General features: G+C 60.5%; 1 protein-coding gene across 3 annotated transcripts in view; it reads right to left on the bottom strand.

The window, feature by feature from the left end:
- The window catches only part of AGAP1 (ArfGAP with GTPase domain, ankyrin repeat and PH domain 1), a 357631-nt gene that overhangs the window by 206664 nt on the left and 131143 nt on the right, over positions 1 to 19824 (bottom strand). The window lies entirely within an intron of this gene.

Here is a 19824-nt window from a genome sequence, read left to right as displayed (position 1 = left end):
ACACATTTGCTTTCTCCACGAATTTTTAATTTTCTATCAGGTAGATGATAAACGGTTCCTTTAATTAGGTAAAAATGAAGTTCTCAGATCCCTCCCAAATAAGACCTCATTAAATCCTGGCATCGGGCCCAATGTTCCACTCCCGCTTTATTTTTTAAAAATCATTTGCACTCGACAAGGAAAGGAGTAACCCCCAGCTTCCCCCGCCAGGACCCCGAGGTCCTCTGTATGGAAACCTCAGGCCTCACAACAGCGTCCACTGTCCCAGTTCACACCGGACCCCACGCAGGGGGACACCCACGCGGTACCCCCTGCTCCACCCACTCCCGAGACGGCTGGGGACGGGGGTTTCCCTGCGGGCCGCCCCCCACCAGGCAGTTTCCAACACGTGGCCATGTGCATTTCTGTCCTCATATCTCACATCCCCCCAGGCCCTAAGCTTTATCTGGGTGACACTATACCAGACCAGTGTGCTTGCCATGCGCCTGTGCACACACACCCATGCACACTCACACGTACCCACACACCTGCACGCGCCCACGCATACCTACATGCACACACACACACCACCCACAGAGCCAGGGCCACACTGAAGGGCTGGACTCAGCTGTCCACCCCACTCCCCGCACTGGGCGCGCAGTAAATGCTCAGAACAAGACTCACGAGGGGCCCGGCTGTGGGTGACGGCGCTGGCCCTGGAACCCAGCCCTCCCGCAGAGCCCAGCGACCCCGCAGCTCTGCCGCCCCTTTGGCGTGGCGCCCCGGCACCTGCAATCCACAGTGAAGCACTTACATTAAGTTTCTGTCTCTCATTAAAGATGATGACATTTTTGGCAGAGTCCAATAAATGCAAGTAAATTTAATGAGCAAAATATCTTCTCCAGTTTAAATGACTTACTCAAATGAATCGATTAACAAGAACTTTTGACAAGCCCAGCAGCGGCTGCGGCGGAGGCAGGGAAGGAAAGCGTGCCCTCGTCTCACCCCGAGGCGCGTCCACCGTCCACCCAAACCCTCCCCCCACGTCCATGCTCCAACTGCTCGTCGGTCACCGGGCTACGCGGCCACCCTCCCGGCCCACTCGCTCCTGCAGCCCACTGCGCCCTGCGCACCCCAGGGTCAGGCGCACCCCGGCAGGCTGCTCTCCCCTCCAGTCCCACTTCAGCCAGCGGTGGACGCCAGGACCAGCCCCTCACAGGACAGACGGCACCTTTCCGGCACCCAGACCGCCCGGAGCAGCGGTTCCCGTGGGGCCCACATACCCAGGCTGGGGAGCCATGGTCGATGCGCGGGAGCCCCGGGGTGAGCCGGGCACGCTTGGGGAGAGGATGCCTGGGAAGCCGCGGCCAGCGAGGCTGGAGACCCAGCTCCGAGGAAGCCACGCTGGACGGGAGTGGAGAGAGCGCCTGTCCCGGGCTCGGGCACCAGCTCCAGGCTGACCCCTGCTGCTGTGGTGTTCGGAACCGACGCTTGCGTGAGGAGCGGCCAGCCTGGGGCCGTCACTGCGCCCCACAGCAAGGAACCTGGAAGCCCGGCTCGCGCTCGGGACCCTGCGCCACCCGGACGGCGGGTGCTGCGCCCGGTGCCGCTGACTCGCCTCCCCGAGGAAGGCAGGGCCGGTCCACAGAGCCGGGGCCGGTCCACAGAACTGGGGCTCACCACGAAGCCCCGCACAGGGCAAACCACCAGGACTGTAAATCTCCCCGGAACAAATAAGAGATCCCGGAATGTCTCAACTCAGTTTTAAATTACAGCTGAGTGATGACTGAGCCATCCTATTAATTAAGAAGGAATTAATTACCGAATTATCTAAGTAGTTCTGAATTTGTGACTTAGGAATGGAAAGAAATCTCATGTGGAACGTCGCTCACCGCGAAAACCTCCAAGTGTGTGGATGGGAGGGGGTGTAAGGGGGTGAGCGTGGGGGTGTAAGGAGTGTGGGGGGTGAAAGGGGCGTGGATGGAGGGGGTGCTAAGGGGGTGAGTGTGGATGGGGTGTAAAGGCGTGGATGGAGGGGGTGTAAGGAGGTGAGCATGGGGGTACCCCATTCTTGGCGACCCCCTGCAGACCCAACTCCTCGATCTGCTTCCACATCACTAGTTTCGAGCGGGAGGGAGCGGCACAGGAGGGTGTGTCTGTGACGGTGTTGTGAGGTCTGTTTCTTCGTGGCGGGAAGGATTCCAGGCAGGTGAAGACGGGGCACGGCACCCACACGCCCGAGGCATCCACCCAGCGTGCCGCCAGCTGGGACACGAGCACAGCTGCCAGCCCATGGTGACAGGCCATGCAGGGTGCTCGAGAGCTGCCCACCTGCCCTTCGGGGCTTCCGTGGGCCTGGCACTGGACAGCAGGTGCCCAGCGGGCCAGGCAGGCGGCCACGGGCAGGAGAGAGAAGCCTGAGGGAGCGGGGAAGCGGCTCACAGGCTGGGAACACCTGTCTGGGCCTGGTGAGCTGTAAGGCAAGGCCCGGGTCACCCGCAGGGCGTCCCAGCTGCTTGAGGGCAGGGGCGGGTCCAACTGGGATGGTGGGGGCTGTCACACAGGCCACGCAGGGGGGCACTGGAGCGAGGGGACACGAGGCGGAGCAGGCTGGGGCAGGGCTGTGACAGGCCTGATCGCGTCTTGGAGGCACAGAGACACGTGGTTTGGAGACTCACATCTAAACCGCTGCTGCCAGTCTCACACCTGGCCAACGCTCTGGCGGGTGCAGGACTCTGGGCCGGCGGTGATGGCTTGATGACTCCAAACTACTGAAAGGAACCCTCGTGAGTGCCCGAGGACCCACCACTGTCGTCGTTGGAGGACGACGTCACACACCACCAGAGCAGATGGGGACCTCCAGCCCACTTCCCGGGGGCCCTGAACCCGAGCCTGCTGACCTTCTCCTGCCCTGATGCGGGCCGGGCCTCCTGCGGTCACCGGCCCAGGGGAGACCCCCCTCCCCCCCACACAGCACAGGCCTGGGGGGTGTTTGCCTCGACCTTGACACGTCCCTGTTCTCTGTGAAGGTGGACAGTCCCTCCCGAGCCCCTTCGCGCAGACACACTGGTGGTTCTGCAGACAGACAGACCTGACCTGATGGCCTCCCGGTCTCCACAGAACAAGGGCCACACCACGAGAACAGTTTTCCAATAACAAACACGAAGGAGGAAGGGGCGCTCCCTTCTCGTGACCTTGCAGGTCACAGGGTCCACCGGGCACGTGGGGAGGGGCCACATCTGCTCTTTGGTTCCCTGTCAGTGAAGATCTGGGAAATTCTGCCCCCCTGGGAAGTCCCGAGGGGAAGGGTCTGGGGGATCCATGGTGACTCATCTACGTGGACCTAAGCACAGCATTCAACATTCCTACCGTGTCCACTAAAACCCAACCCAAGACAGGCCGCGTTTAAAAAGCCAAACTTGCTCTCCTTTCTCCCAGTGAAGCTTCTGAGTTTTCCATGAAGCAATGACGTCTGAATTCTTAATCTGAGGTTCAGTGCTTATCTGTATTCTTTTTATCTCGTTGTATTAAAACAAATTTATCTTCATTTATGTCGCAATTACCTATTAGGGTTGTTAATTTGCTGGAAATGAAGGTATTGTTTAATTGCTCCTATTAATCGGGGGATTTAAATGCCGACTGTAATAAACAGTTACCTTCAGGACGGAGCAAAGTCACGGCTGCTGACATTAATTTCAGAATTTTAGAATGAGGGCAAGTTTCTGCTGTGGCCAAGGCAGCTGGGCTTCCCTTCAGATTTCAGAGGGAAAAAAAAAACATAAAATAGGTGGTGGCGCAGGGGGTTGAGACGCAACCTATGAAGCTGTCCGCAGCCTCTGCAGCACGAGTTCGATCCCCGGCCAGGGAGCAACCCCCATGGCGCAGCAGACCTCTCCTGTCTCCCCGCTGCTCCCCTCAGCAGTGTGTTTCAGTCCTTCTGCCTGTTCTGCTCCCCACTCTGTCTCTGGTGAATATTCTCACCCCCACACCTCTGGCCTGTACCCCAGTTCTTGTATGCATAAGTAAATAAATCTTAAAAAAAAAACATAAAATAAAACTCTTGCTGAAACAAACGTCTTGACGCGACATTTCCTACCCATGGATCCAAACCCAACGTAAAGTCGTGCTGTGTGGTGAGGGGGTTCTCAACCCCCCATTCCGTGCACGTCTTCACGACACAACTGTCCCTGAGAACTGAGCCCCACAGCACAGCTGCCCCGGGGAGCGCCGGACTCCCCAGCAATGGAACACAGGCTGGGGGGCCGCGGGAGCAGGGGCCCAGCGAGGCCACTGGAGGACCCAGCCCATGCCCCAATTCCAGGCCCCAGCACTGGAATGTGCCCGCCTCTGGACGCTCACTGCCCTGCAAATGCCCTGCAGCTGGTTTTATCCTCGGTCAGGGCCACCTGCCCTGACCATGGGCTTTAGGCTGGCCCTTAGCAGGGGAGGCCTGCCAGACACCCACCCCGGCCCTGATTCCTGAAACCCAAGACCGGGGGTCTCCATAGAGGAAAGGACCCAGGGCCTGCTGGCAACTCTCAGGGGGACGGAGCCCGGGGCTGCCCCCACGTCTCCCTCCACCCACCAGCAAATCCTTGTACACAGAGGGGCAGAGCCTGCCCCTCGGGCACAGGCGAATCCTCTCATCCTTCCATGAACACAACCCAGGGTGCAGCAGGGAGGCCACGGCTGGAAGTCCCAGGATGCTCCTGGGCATGGCCATCCTGTGCGCCACGGTGGGGCTGGCAGCGTTTCTCTCGCGTGTCATGGGAGCCATGGTCACCCCCTGGCCTCCCTCCCTCGCGTCTCCTCTTCCATCACGGAGCAATGGGCACGTGCCAGGCAGCCTGCTGGGCGGAACCTGGTCAGCCCAACCTCAGCTGAGCAGCCAGAGCCCAGGGCCTGTGCCCGGCCAACTCAGCGTCCTGGGAGACCCTGCCACGAGTGCCGTGACTCAGCAAGGTCCCCAGGGTCGCCCATCACGGCCACGCCCCTGGTCCCCGAGCGCCTCGGCCCCACCCGCACTCACATCTTCCCGCCAGGGCGCGGAAGGGACAAGCTGGGGGTGTGCAGCCCACGGCACAAAGGGCTTCTGCGCCTGGGATAGAAACAAGAGGGGGGCATGGAGGAATGACGGGGCTCTGCGCAGGCAGAGGGGTCACCTGAAGGGGCGGGTGGACCAAGCGTGCTGCCCGCTGGGGGTAATCTCAGCCCATGGGGACACAGCGCGTGGACAGGAGGCCCCGCGTGGGCTGCAGACGTGCAGCCAGGCTCACACTCACCTGGGCAGGTGGGCGCTGAGAGCCAAGAGGCTGGCAGAAGGGACAGGGCTGGGCTGAGTCCCGGTGAGAGTGCCGGGACGTGTCCACAGGGCACTCGACTGCAGGCCACGCGGAGCCAGGCCCAAGGTGGCAGGACCTGGTGCCCCTGACGGGGCCGCGACAGGCCAGCCATGCGGCGCCAGGGCGGGGCCGGTTCTGCAGGACGTGTGCGGCTCGGGGCACGCGCTCGCCAGACGCTGTGGCTACGCCAGCGGGGGTCTCGCGGCGCTCACTGCCCACCCGCACCCGTCACCACCACCCACTTCACCCAACACCCCAAACCCAGCCAGTGGGTTCAGAGCCGCCGCCACTCAGGCTCTGCCCAAGTGGAGACTCCAAGGCGCACGGACGACCTTGTCCAGCGGGCGCGGCTGCGGGGGGCGCTGAGCCTCGGGGACCGGCCAGCCCCGCATCACAGCCCAGAGGCCGCGCCGAGGAAGGAGATGATTAACTTTCCTCTCGCTTCTTCTCAAGTTGGATGCAAATCAGCGTCTTTCAAGAGGAGGCAAGTGAATATCCCAATAAATTGGCAATACAATTCAGACGGCGGGCAGGATGTGAAAGATAAATGGCTTAAACAAAGGGGAAAAATGAATCTGTCACTTCTTCTCAACTCATCAAGCTGTCTGCGGGAGAGAGGATGACTCCAGGCAGCGCCGTTGCTGACACCCCTGAAGGTGAAGCCTCAGATTCCTGACGCGGCACAGTGAGCCCTCTGCCCGGGAGGGGCCGGGGGCTCCCCCTCTGCCCGGGAGGGGCTGGAGGGCTCCCCCTCTGCCTGGGAGGGGCCGGGGGCTCCCCCTCTGCCTGGGAGGGGCCGGGGGCTCCCCCTCTGCCTGGGAGGGGCTGGCGGACTTATCTCTTAGAACCACGATTTGTTGCAAGGCCAAACCACAGGCTACAAAATCCACTGTCTGAGTGATGTTAAAGACCCTGAACAAATGCAAATAAATGGGTGACACCCCAATACAAGCGACCACAAAATGGCACTGACGGAGAAAAAAGTGGGGGCGCAAGGATTTGAGAAGATGAAGCAAGTGGAGAGAACTGCAAAACGAGGCAGGAGCTCAAAGGCGACAGGATGAGAGACAGGCTAAAGAGACAGCGCCAGCATCCAGGGGGAGCCAGGCGGGGCCTCAGGGAGTGCGTGCGAGGCGGGAGGCCCGGGGTAGGCTGTGAAACCAGGACCTGGAGACAGAAGCCGTTAAAGACAATATTTGGTTTCCTTTAGGGAAAAAAAGCATCTAACCATCAACCGATATCAGCTGCACCCGAAGTATCGGGCCCGACGGGCTCCCGATCTCAGGACAGAAGGAGTGGGCTCCGTGACGTCTCTCATCTCCCCATTTATCACCAGCACACTCTCCTGCAGATATCTGTTAACCTTCCAGAAAAATGGACAAATCTATCACAACTGAAGCTATTTTCCTATTTCCAGAAATAATTACCCTTACAACAATCTCCATAAAAAAGACATTTTCTTCCTAAAGTGGGGGAGAAGATGGTGTGCTGGGAAGCTGGGGGTGATCCCTCTTCCCGGCTCTGCCAATGAGGAGGCCCGGGGAGTGACAGTGATGCAGGCGCCGGTTACGCCGTGTATTGTGATGCAATTAGGAAGAAGGATGAGATGACAACACAGATTTCCACTCGGGCTTCGACGGGCTTTGTGCGGTGAGTCCCGGGAAGGCCTGCCCCACCACCATCAATTATTATTACCTCCCCGCCAGCGCCGGCCCTACCTTTCGAATACATAAAATTCTTCTGGGTGAGCCCCGCTTTGGGGACGTTACAGCAACATCGACGGTGAAGTCATGTGGACTTGCAGGCCCAGACAGAGAGGACATTAACTGAGCATTAACAGAGAATTCTGGAGAATTCTTCTCTAGAGACCACGGCTACGAAAGAGTTAATTCTCCGGTGCCGAGAAACTTTTCATTAAGTTTTTTTTTTCCTTTCACAAGAAATTAAGCTTATCAATTGCCATTGTAATTATTCACAGCACCTCAGGTAATTAAAAGGGATCTAAATCTAATTTTATTTACATTTAGAATACCGGAGGTCATCACCGACCAGGATTTCACATTTGTGACTAATAACGTTTAAGTGTTAATTAGAGTTCAGCAGAGAATACTGATTGATTTTGAATTTGTCATCGGCCGTAACTTAGTGATGGCGAAGAAGTCAGCCTACCCCTCCTATCAGCCGCTGCCATTTCGAGAATTATTGGAATTCTCCCGAGGATCACACATGCATCTCGCTTTTGGAACACCTCCCTGAAAAAGCAGCCCGGCTCGTAACCACGCCGAGTGAAAAGCACTTTGCGTTACATTCCGTTTCCCGGACCCACCTGGATATAAATCACCCGCGGCCGTGGTCCAGGTACTGCTGTGTTTGATTTTCCCCCTAATTGTTCGCAGTGCAAAGTCTGAAGCACTCAGGAGCAGCTGGAGGGAGCATGAACCCCCAGCGGTCACCTCCTAGCTTTCACCTCAAACGTGCCGCTGCGCCTTGGCACACCTTCCCCCACCCCGGTGTTCTGATCCACTCCAGGCATGTCGTGGGCGTCTGCGGGCCTCTCCCCTGCATGTCCAACGGGCGCCACGCGCCCCCACCTCTGCCCCCCCGCGGGGCACACGGCAGCGCAGATCTCCTGAAACACACGCCCTCGGCTGCGGCTCCATCCGGGGCCATCCAGGACAGGTCCACACCCAGGGAGCCCCAGTCTGCCCGCCCCCCAATCAGAGAGCAGCACTGCCTGGCAGAGAAAGGTCGGGGGATGGGATGCCCCGCACTTCTGCGCGCCGCCTTCCTCCCACCTGGCACCGGGGCTTGTAGCTACAGCCAGAGCAAATTTTGAAAATAACTGTCCCCCGCCACCCCGGGCACCCCAGACACTGGACCCAGATGCTGAGGAGCCCCAAGTCTTGGTCCCAGTGAACACGGTCACCCCCCCGCGGCTGCCTGCGCAGAAAAGCAGCGATCGCCTCTCTCCAAGAAAGTGACCCCCAGCATCACCCACTTTCCCGAGGGAGAGGGCCGGGTCAGAACATCAAGCCCGCTGCCGAAGTTACCTGACCCGAAGGGCCTGTGTTTGTGGCAGCCAAAAGCCGATCACTCTGCACAGTTCAAGCCCATTCTGCTCTCCCCAGAACTCTCGCTCCCAGTCACCCCCGGAGGTCTCCGTGTTCCCAAAGACCGAGGCTGGCGTGCTGTCCTTGGGGAGTCACGCTCAGAGAGCAAGTTGGGGGGGAAACCCACGCACGGGGCCCTTGAGAACTCACTGGCACACGCGTGTGCCCAAGTTCAACACGGGACCAGCCTCACCGCCACCCGGGAAACCCCGGAACCAAACACGGGCCCCGCGCCAGTCACGCGCCGTCTGCAGCGCCGCCTTCCCTCCTCGGCGGGGCGTCGGCACAGACCTCTACCCGCTTTTCTAAATCCGGCTTGTTTTCCTGGTGCGTGTGGGATTTTTGTTTCAGGCTTGCTACGCTCGGGTTTATTTCTCACTATCTGGCGGGTGCAGTTTTAATGATGGCGGAGACACGTCCTAGACGCTCAGCGGGAGCTTCGGTTTGGGTCGGTCCTCCCGGACATCCCTGGCAGGGACAGCAGAGGTGACCATGGGGGGCAGAGGGACGTCCAGGGGGCAGGGGTGGACCGCGGCTCGGGTCAGATCTCCCTGCAGGCAGATTTGCTCCAGGGCCTGTGGCGCCCGCGGTGCAGCTACACGCCCGTTTGTGGCAGCGCCACGTCCACCCAAGGCTGCCCAGGAAAACGCTGGGAAATTCATTTTGAGGGGAAAGCCCCACGTGGACAGAGGGCGAGAGCTCAAGCGCGTGCTGGCCGGCGGCCCCGACCACCCGCCCACCTCAGGGCCAGGGAGGTCGCGCAGAAGGCACCTAGAAGTCTGGACAATCTGGGCGGTTCTTTCCTTCCCCCAAACACGTAAGATACAAACAGGACAGTAAAGCTGCTGCCTTTGTCTTTAAAGCAAATTGCTCTTTTGAGAATCAAAGCCCAGAAAGCCGAGGACGGAAAGCGGCGGGCTGCCGCCACTCAGGGTCCAGCAGAAGGTGACGCCGGCGGCACGCGGGCCCCTGCCCACCCGGGCGTGGGCCTGTCTTGTGCAGCCGCCTCCCCCACCAGCCAGGCGGCCCCGACACAAGCCCCCAGACAACCGCGCGGCAGGAGACAGTCGGGGAGCGCCACGGGTCCCCGGTCCGAGGGCCCCAGCTGCCAGATCCACGAACGGGGAGCTCGAGCCTGCTGGCCGACAGGAGGAACCCCCGAGCGCCCTCGGAACGCCGAGACCCCTGAGAAAGAGCCGCCCGACAGGGAGCCAACTTGCACCTCAGAAGAGAAACAGGACCAGCCATCCACTCCTCGCACACCCCGCCGTCACCCCGCCGGCGGGGAGCTCGGGGCGGCAGGCGGGCAGGAGCAGGCTGAGCGGGAAGGCGCGGGCTCAGGCACGTCTGGTCTCCGCCGGGACCCGGCTCCTCCCGCGCCCCTCGTCCCGAGTCAGCGCGCCCCGCGTGACTCCCGAGACGCAGCGAGGAAAGGGTGTCGTGGAGCGGTTATTATACATCTCACAAAACACAGGGGCCTCTTTGCACTTTTAATCATTTGCTAACGGTTACAATAAGATAGTTTTAAAAATTTAAACTGTCCTACTTAAGCAATTTACCTTCAAACGTCCATGTCCAGGAATGGATCCCGGATGTGAACGTGGAGGCCCTTGGTCAGATTTATGGCGCTGAAGACGATGTCTCCCAACACAGTCCTGACGAGTGAAGTCTAATGACTTTAGTTTTATTACTTTTTAAGCACTTAATGGGAAAATTTAGACATTGGCACAAGACCGAGCTTCCACAAGAATGGGATGTTTTAAAAAATGACAGGTAGGGCAGGCCCATGGATCACGTCCAAGGCAGGCAACACAGGCTGTCAGCGGGGCTGCAAGGCGGTGGCGACCCCCCCGGCCGGCCTGCGCGTGATGACTTAGGGCCCCCCATCCAAATCTGAACTGATCCAGGGGGTATTTAGCAGAGAGGAGCCACAGAGAATTTTATTGTTAAACATGTAAAATTTTAAAACCATTTAAAGAACTCCACAGTATTTAATTTTTCCCCCGGACTTATAAGCACCCGCCGCGGGGAGGTCACGGAGCAAAGAGCACAACTTGTCAGCGTGTGCTCGCCCGAGCCCCGCGAGCAGCTGCTTCTCCCGCCAACCCCGCCGTCAGCAGGAAAATCATCTTGAGAATGTTCCGAAGCCAATCTAAAAGTTTTCTTGCACCTCAAGTCATTTTTCCCCCCAACTTAAGCCCACAGCTGTGAGCCCTCAGATTTCAATTAATGCCAAGGCAGTAATCCTATCAATCACCCAGGACCATAAATTTCTCCTCTTTCTCATTAGCTACACCACTGCACAGCTTAAATATAAACATACCTTAGCCCAGACTGTAAATTACCGGGCCCGCGCCTCTCCCCGCTGCAAGGGCGGGCGCGCGAGTGGGCCCGGGGTGCGCCTGCCTGCCACACTAAAGCTGATTTACACGGCTCAAAAAAACACAAAGGCGCCGAGAATCACACTGACAGCAGATCTCTTTGAGTTTGCTTATTTGGCTTAAAACTGATAATGACCTGTCTTTATTAGTATTGCTAAGTTTTATGTGCAAAATCCAATTTTCTGGGGAAATCTATTTTTTGCTGCATCTGCCAATAATATCTTCTGCGGTTACCTGTAGCTATTCATTTTCTTAGACCTAAATTCTTCAGCTTCATTTTTGAAGCGGTAAAAAATGTACAGTAGGAGGATAAAACAACCGTCTTCTTGGAATAAAATGGGGCGCGCCCGCATCCAGAGATGGCAGAGGTGAGGCCATCCCCCCCAGCACGGTCTGAGCCCCGTGTTCTCCAGGCGGTTTTCTGGGTCTGTGTGTGGTGTGTTACCAAGTTTTCTAGAAGCAGACGGTAGCCCGTGATGCTCTCGGGCACAAACTGCAAACTGCACTCGGCGGATACGGGGACCCTTTGCCCTCTGGTACAAGCAGCCCCCAGGGACCGGAGTTCAGGTGCTGCGCGGTCACTGACCTGGCGGCTTCCTGCCACATCGCTTTACACCTGATTTAATAATTGTCTTTCACCCTGAAATGTATGTGGCCCATCAGGGCACCAGCTCCACCGCCCAGCTGGGCCACTGCTTCTGGCCGTGGCAGTGCTGCCACCTTCTGGCCGCTGCTGTCACTGTGCGGCCGAGACACTGGCCACTTGGCCTGCGAGGGCCGAGCCTGACCGGCCCAGGGCACTGTCCCAGGGCACCGTCCCAGGGCACCATCCCAGGGCACCATCCCAGGGCACCGTCCCAGGGCACCATCCCAGGGCAGCCAGTGTAGGCTCAACTCGCGCCAGTGGGCTGTGAAGAGAACGTTCACTCACGGGGCAGGAAAAGCAACACTACTCATCACAAAGGGTTTCCAGAAAAGCCCGAAGTTGAGGAGATGCCGAGTGGACAGCAGCCTGGGAGAACCACAGGGGGCCGGAGGGCGAGTGACGCCCACCGCAGCAAAGCCGCGAGACAAGCCCCAGCCCCAACGTCACCCCCACCACCTCCCGGGGCCACTTCCCGAGCCACTGAGGATCTCTGCTCAGGGCTGACGACCAGGTTTGCGGTGAAGACTCACCGCTGGCCCAGCAAGGGGCAGGTGGATGGGGCAGGAGCAGTGACAGGCCGCCGGGGCCACCTGTGCCGCAGCCTTCCCTGGGGGCCTCGGTCGTGACGGGGACCCCGCCGCCCTGTGCATCAGTGTCCTCACCTGTAGCTGCCTGACATGGTGTGACTGTGGCGGAGGGCAGGGCAGCCTCACGCGGAGAGGGGTCCCCGTGCCGTGACTACCACGGGGGTGGGGGGGTGGGGCTGCTCCCTGGGCTCTGGCACAGGCACGGAGCCCTCGTCCTCTGCGGGGGGCACGCTGCCCTGGAGCCTGGGGGCCAGCAGGAGCCCCGGCACCTCGCCCAGGTGGGAGGCAGCTGGCAGCCGGAGTCGGGCTTCCAATCCGAGAATGGGGCCGGGGCAAAGGGGAAAGGGGCCCCCCGCATTAGACCCCTCTCCCCACTGCCCACTTCCTGCCGCCCCCGTCTAGTAGCCTTAGTCATGGTCCAGTGTGTGCCTCCCACCCCCACCCCCACCCCTGGCTGTCTCAGATCTGTGGTCAGCTTTCAAGGTTTGTCTCTGACCTTCTGGGTGGTTTCTGTATATTCTGCCTAGAACCACCTGATATTTATCATTCTCCTTCTGGCTTATGTCACTTGGCATCATCCCTTCGAGCTGCATCCACACAGCCACAAATGGTTTGTCATTTTTGATGGCTGAATAGTATTCCAGAGACTGACTTCTTGACTAACTGCAGGGAGTAGCATTTAAGACACAGAAGTCAGGCTCCTCACCCCTGGACTCCCCAGAGAAACTTAAGGGAGCAAAGCACAGGCACAAGGGCGGGGGCATTGAGAGGCGGAGGGAGGAGGGGCTGGTCCACCCAGTGCCACCAGTCAGCGAGCTTCCCTTTGAGGGGATGGAGGCCCCCTGGTGGGGGAGATGAGGGACATGCACATCACCCAGTGCCATGTGGCACCGCAGTGACCCTGCAAGGGGGTGCCTCTTGCTTTGTGTACAACTGTACTCAACTGTACAAAGTGGTTTTCATCCCCCGTGGTAAGATGGCATCTTCGCCAGAAGCCCAGTCATAGGGCCTCCAATGAGGGCACGCTCTGTGGGCCCGGAGAAGCTGCAGGACTTACAGGTCAGGGCCTGCTCCTGGGCATGTGGCAAGGTCAGCCCCACTCCACCCACACCCGACTGGACCTGGCTGATGCGGCCGTCCCGCCAGCCTTGCATCACCAATGCCCATCTGGTTTCCTCGTCTGCACCACCTCCTCCTGGATCTTTCTCCTACACCCCCCACCACCCCGGTCCCCCCACCAACCTCTGCGTCCTCAGGATGCTTGCTGGTGTCCAGCAGTTCTTGAAGGCATTTTTCATCGTCAAACTGAATGTCCAGTACTTGTTTTTATTGCTCTGACCTGCTTTGTGGCAAATGATTTTTTCAAATTCCCTCCATTGTGTTGAAAATGGCCGCGCCTCGTCCTTTCTTACGGCTGCGTAATGTTCCATGGGCTGCACGGACCACATCTCTTGGTCCACCTGGTCTGCTGGGGGAGCGGGTGGGGTTGCAGGTAATGGATCCACGTCACCCTCCCCCTTCTCATCCAATCCACTTCCACTTCTTACTTACATCGCTCCTTGAACTGCCTCCGCAGAATTTACAGGAAGGAAATCCTTTCCGTGAAAAGACAAATTTGACTCTCAGGAGGCAGCTCGAATGTCCTCGGGCTGACACGGTCACATGGAACCCGCGGCCTCCCGCTGGGCCCTGCGGCCGGCCCGGGAGTGGGTGGACGGGGAGGGGGCGCCCACAGCCCCCGGGACTTCTCTAGCTGCACACATGCCACTCTCGTCTGAACTCGCCCCAGGAGGAAAGTGGCAGGTAGTTACTTAGAACTACACCTGTTTTCGACCCTGAGACTTCACTGAAAACACGGAAATAAGTTCACCTGCAAGCTCTGGGTGGAATCCCAGGGCTGCCACAAAGATCAAGGGCAGGGAACCGCAGCCCTGGCTCGTTTCAACGGCTGCACGAAGCCGGCTGGCCTGGGCTCGGGCGGGTTCTCCACGTGGAGCTGGGTCTCGCACTCCCTGGCCGCTCACCATCAGCGATTCTCAGGTGATCCCATTTGGAGCTTTCGAGCGCTGGTTCGTATCTCCCCATGAGCCTACTTGTGCCCAAATCCACACTGAGTCTGGGTGAACAACTTCAAGGTCAGAAGGGAGCCCGGGGCGGGGGGCACCTGGGGAGAAGCGGCTGGCATGGCGGTGACCCAGGACCTGGGTGGGAGAAGCTCTCGCCGGAGGACAGGGGACCCGGGCGCAGGTGACAGCTCTCCGCGCGAGGGCTGGTCACTAGAGCCCGGCCCCGGGGGAAAGGCGTCGATTCCTTCCCTTGAGTGCCCAGGCTCACTACCAAGGAGCGCCCGCTCTGGAAATCCGACCGCGGCCAGCAGCGCATCAAGGCGGGCAAGCCCGAGGCCGCCGCCTCTGTCCAGGAGGGACCAGCGACTGCCACCCCTGGGGCCCGTCACGACCGCCAGGGCCCTCGAGACGCGACCACAGGTGAGGTGACGAGGAAATCGTCTGCAAACAGGAAAAAATCTCTTCAGTGGTTTCCGGTGGTTTTCTCAGGAAGGGCTTGCTTGTATTTCGGGTGTGAGGACAAGAAGGCAGTCAGGGCTAGGGTCAGAAGGCACAAAAGGGCGGCCCTGCCAGGCGGGCCAGGCAGAAAGCAACTCTCACACGACAGCCTCCAGCGCTGTCTGGTACGAAGACACGCGTCAGCGCTACTATTTAGACGGATACAAAGGGTTGGGGTTCATCTGCCTCCAGGCCAGGGAGGGGGGTCAGAGAGGACCCGGCGCTTCCCACCCACGGGGATCCTCTGTGGCACCTTTGCGGGTGGCCAGGGACAGAAAGCCCAGAGGACTCTGTGACCTGGGGGCAGAGGTGACCAGGCCACTACACTGGGGCACCAGCTTCCTCCGCTCCCCGCTCGGGCTCCAGCGACTTCTCCACTGAAGGGAAGACCCCGGTATCCTCGGGTGGTGCCGCCCTCGAGGCTCCTCACTGCTTTTCTGGTAGGACTGTCTTTTGAAGGCCTCCAAGCGAACCGCAGGTGTTAGGAATCCCCGCAAGGCGGTCACGTAGGCAGCCCCACCGCTGGGTAAATGCAGGCGGCGGGCCACGGGGTCCCCACGCAGGATGAGAGAGCCGTGAGCCAGCCCACCTGTCCGTCCGCCCATCGGGGCGGCGTCTGGGTTACAGGGCAGCATCACAACTGCGACTGTCAGGGTGCGTGGGGGGCTGCGGGGCGTAGTGTCTGCAGCTGCTGTCCCTGCGGAACCCGGGTGTGGGGCAAGGAAATGAGATCAGGCTTCTCTGCCCTCCCGCCATCAGGATGGATGATGGATCCCTGTGGTCCTGAACGCATGCCTGATGGCGGCCCCTGGAGTGGGGTGTGGGCATGCGCAAGTGGGTGCACCTGGGCTAAGACTGGGCTTATAAGGGCGGCGTCATGGGGACACCAGAGAACCACGAGAGCAGAGAAGCAGAACCACGAGAGAAGCAGAGACCACCAGAGAAGGCCGGAGAGCCCAGACAGAGTGAAGACTTGCTGGGGGCTGGGAGGCCTGCCAGCCTCTGGGCCCCCCAGCACCCCTGCCTGCCGTGTACCTGGTAAATCCCAATAAAAGCCTGAAAAGCCACCGAGGGCTCCAGGACTCTCTCCTCCTTTACCCGGTCTGCTCGGTCATAGAGATCCCGCTCCGTGCCCTCCTGCCGCTGCACCGGGGGCTTAGTCGGGGAAACCGGAGTTCCCAGCAGGTGGCGCCATCAGCCACGGCACAGCCTGTCGCCGGCAGGCGAAGGGACACCTGCTTGGGGACGGGCCATGCGGCCAGTGAGCTAAGGTGAGCTGAGCGAGAAACCCCCACGGGCGGCGCTGCCATTCCCGGCCTGGGTGTGCCACGGCCCCTCGCCTCTCCAGCGCCGTGAAGGAGAGTCTGAAGCCGTCGGCAGCGGCAGGCGGGGCGCTGGCAGCACCGCGGCCCACACAGCACCCAGCGCCCGGCCCGGGGTCGGGAGAGGCCCACGCCCACCGCCTCGCCACCAGGAGGGGGGCTTCAACCCGAGCCCAGGACAGCGGGGCTCCCGGTGGGCTCCGGAGGCACAAACGACAAACTGATGAGGGTCCCACCCTGCAAGGAGACAGCCAGTCTGCTGCCGACTTTCGGGTCTTCTCTGTGAACGGACAGCAAGAAGGTGGGGGCACGTGGGTCCCTCTCACCACCGAGGGCCACTTCATCTCCATTTTGTCGTCCCCATTCCAAAGGAGGACGCGCTCTCCTCCTGCATGTGTGCGCTGCTGGCCCAGGGGCTTCGCACACGGAGCGTGTCTTCACGGAGTGCAGCTTACTACGGGCCTAAACGGCCTCTGAAGCCAGCGTGTGGTTTTCTCATGTCTCTTCTCCGTCGCGACAGCCAGGGGAGAACAGTCCCCGTGAGCGCGCCCCGGCCCTGGCGGCGGCTGGCTGACTCGCAACACCAAGGCCCTGCGCCGAGGCTGCCCTGTAACCGGGGCCCAAGTCCTGCAAGTCATATATTCTACCCCGCCGGGAACAGCCTGCGGGAGTGAGCGTCTACCAGACCGTTGTCCGGAATGGTTTACACCCTGATTAAAATACAGCCCTCGGGGATGAAATCACTCATGTTTTATTGACACTACAAAGGCGCGTTTTTGTTCACTACCAAATTTGAAAATGTAATCGCCAGCTTCTAAGCATCACGTTTCCAGAGCAGGTAAAACGACGCAGCCGAGAGAGATCTGAGCCCCAGCCTCTGCTCTGCAGCTAGCCGGCCTCTGCCCCCTGCAAAGCGGGGGTTGAGCCGGGGCTCTCGGGCTCCCAGATCTGAGGTCCAGGACTGCAGAAGCTGCCCGATGTCTCACGAAGGGAAGCGGGGAGGGGATGGGAGCTTCCCAGCATCTGGCTGATGACTCTGCGGCTCAAGGTTGTTTCCCTTGCAGTTTACACAGAGTTAAATGTGAGGGTGTTTCCTGAAATTCCAAAAATTACAGACCAAAAACATTCTCGAACTGTGACTGCACTTGGGGCCCAGCAGCTAGAGAGAGTCACAGCGCCCCCTGCTGACAGATGCCTGCAAGGGCAGGGGCTGCAGAGCTGGGCTGGTGGGGGTGGGGTGGATGGGCGGGGTCTCACCACTCTGGAGGGAAGCCTGCAGGGCCACCTGCCCCTGGGGCCAGGGAGAAGACCCTACAGCCAGACAACCCCCAGAGCAACGCCTCAGGTCTCCCTTGCTTGGGGCCGCTGCTTATTAGTTACCTGGTCAGTACTGGCCTGCTGGCACTGCATGGTCCCAAGAAAAGGGCAGCCCTGGGGCAGCGGACCAGAGTACTAAATAGGAGGTACCTGGGGGAACCCGGAAAATAAGGCAGCCTCCATCTGCGCTCCCAGGTCCTGGTGCTGCACCCACAGCTTCCAGCAGACACCCGCGCTGGCAAGCCTCCTGGGGCCGGGTTTTCCCAGCAGGGGCTCGTGGGCTGCCCCATGTTTTGACATCTCCAACAGGAGACGATGAACTGGGACTTTAGCTCCACTTAGCGGCTGAGGCCTGAGCCTCTGGAGACTGGGTGGAGGTGAATTTCCAGCAGCCACTGCAGAGGACATCAGGAGGGGGCCCTGGAGCTGCAGCCCCCCAGATGGGCGCCCCCACCCTGCAGCAGATATGGCCATTCTGGGAAACCTCGTTTCTATGCATGGAAATGAGGGGCCTTCCCGGGGCCCCCAGCCCTTCAGAGCCTCACAGCCCAGGGCCTGAAGGGTCCCCTTCTCTGCTCCCTGAGACTTGCTCCCTCCATGGGTTTATCCTGAAGGGGACACAGGCAGCGGCCTGACAGCCCCCAGCAGAGGGAAGAGGCGCTGGAGGACACACGGGCTGCAGCCCGCCCCCGGGGAGCGAGGGTCAGCCTCAGAGACCAGCCTGCCCAGGGGCCACCTGCCCAGTGGGTCGCCCAGTGTCTGGCCGCAGGAGCCGGACTGGGAGGTGAGCATGTCTTTCCATTAAGGGACAAATTTGTTGAAAATCTGTTTGAAACAAACCAGCAGGTATTAGTTTTTCTGTCTATAAACAACACTAAGTTGTTCCAGGAAACTCTTGTGTGGACAGGGCTAGAGTCCGCCCTGGACAGCAGGGGCCAGGCCACGCTGGGCAGCAGGCCGGTGTGGGCCGCATCCTAGGATGGGGGGCGAGGAGGCAGGCTCGGGGTGAAGAGCCGTCCACGGAGCCAGGGCTCCAAAGCAGATGGGGGGGGAGAGCCCCGCGCCTGAGGCAGGAGGGGGCCCCCAGGCTGAGCTGCACTCACTCAGCGGGAAGCGGCGCCCAGAGGCAGGAAGCCGGGTGCAGGAACCCCCGGGGCGGCCACGTACAGCCCTCCCCTGCACAGCCCTCGCTGCTGGGGGGGGGGTTCTTTCCATGGTTGGTTTCCCTTAAAAAAACCACCTTTCTCTTTGCTTTGGCAAATCTCACAAATCCAAGCCATCAATGCTTCTACCGTCCCTCTTCCTTTCAGACAAACAGGCGACCGCTGCCCTCCCCCCAGCCAGGGCACGCGCCGATGGGCTGCCAGCGGCTCCGGCACTCCCGGCGGCTCCGCGCCGCACCAGCCCGAGAAGAGCCTGGCTTTGGGGACAGCCGCTCCCGCTGCCGGCCCCAGTCCCCCACGGACCCCGAGCCCCGGGCCAGAAAACATCAGAAGAGAACCCAAGCCTCGCACCACGCGCCCCCGGCCAGCGCCCCGGGGAGGACCCGGCAGGATGGGCAGAGCCTCCCGCAGGGACGGACGAACCAGGACGGGTGCGCCGGCAGGTGGAAGGCAGGTCAGCCGCAGGTAGGCGGGCGAGAAGAGAGGGGAGCTTGGACGTGGCCTGGCCGTTAGGGACAAGGGAAGAGATGCTGTCTGCGCGCGGACACCGCCTCTGAGATGCAGAGGGACGGCAGGGAGGAGGCTGAAACCCCACAGTTCCCCGGAGGCCGAGTCTGGGCACTTACGGGAAAGCACGGGCCGCAGGTCCGAGAACCAGGACTCACCCGGACCCACCAATGGCCAGCAAGGCTGGTAGCTGCCAGCAGGGCCCGGGTGACCGCAGGGCAGGCCGGGATGAGAGGAGGCTGATGCCCGCAGCCCCCCAAGCCCAGGCACCAGGGTTGGGTTCGAGGGAGGACCAGAGGTTTATTTCCCGTGGTGCCCATCGGCAGTGAGACCCTCTGCCCGGGTGCCCTCCTGCAGATCCTTCAAACCTGGAGAGGCAGGAACCCCAGGCCTGCCTAGCCCTTTGCCACCTGTCAGAAGTGATTCAGGGTCTTCTCTTCCCTGCAAGCCTGGAACTGCCCACCTGACTGGCGGGGGCCAGGGGAAGGCTACCGGAGGACATTCCCGGTGCTGAGTGTGAGGATGAGAGGCAGGGGCGTGGGGGGCACACGAGCAGCGGCGGCGGGGCCTGAGCGGCTGTGCCAGGTCTCCTCTCCTCTAGTTTAAGCTCCTCAGAGCCCAGCAGAGCTTATTTAACCTTTTTCAAAGGCGGCTGGAATCAGGAATGAGGGCCAGCAGTGAAGAGCCTCTGCAGGCCCCACACATGCCCCGCGGGCGCCCGGGTGGGGATGCCTTCGCCTGAACCCGGGCTGGGACACTCCCCTGCCTCCAGAGCATGTGGCTGCGAAGGGCGCAGGGGAATCCCCGGGGGCAACCGCACAGGCCATTTACCATCCAGGAGCCCCGCTTCACGAGTCCACGTCCACCCCAGGAGCCTCCCCAGGCCCAGGCACCAGGCATTTACTG

Source organism: Talpa occidentalis, unplaced genomic scaffold, assembly GCF_014898055.3.
Source record: "Talpa occidentalis isolate TD23 unplaced genomic scaffold, MPIMG_talOcc4v2.1 talOcc4.3, whole genome shotgun sequence".
Classification (NCBI taxonomy): domain Eukaryota; kingdom Metazoa; phylum Chordata; class Mammalia; order Eulipotyphla; family Talpidae; genus Talpa; species Talpa occidentalis.
This window is presented reverse-complemented; position numbering and strand designations above follow the sequence as displayed.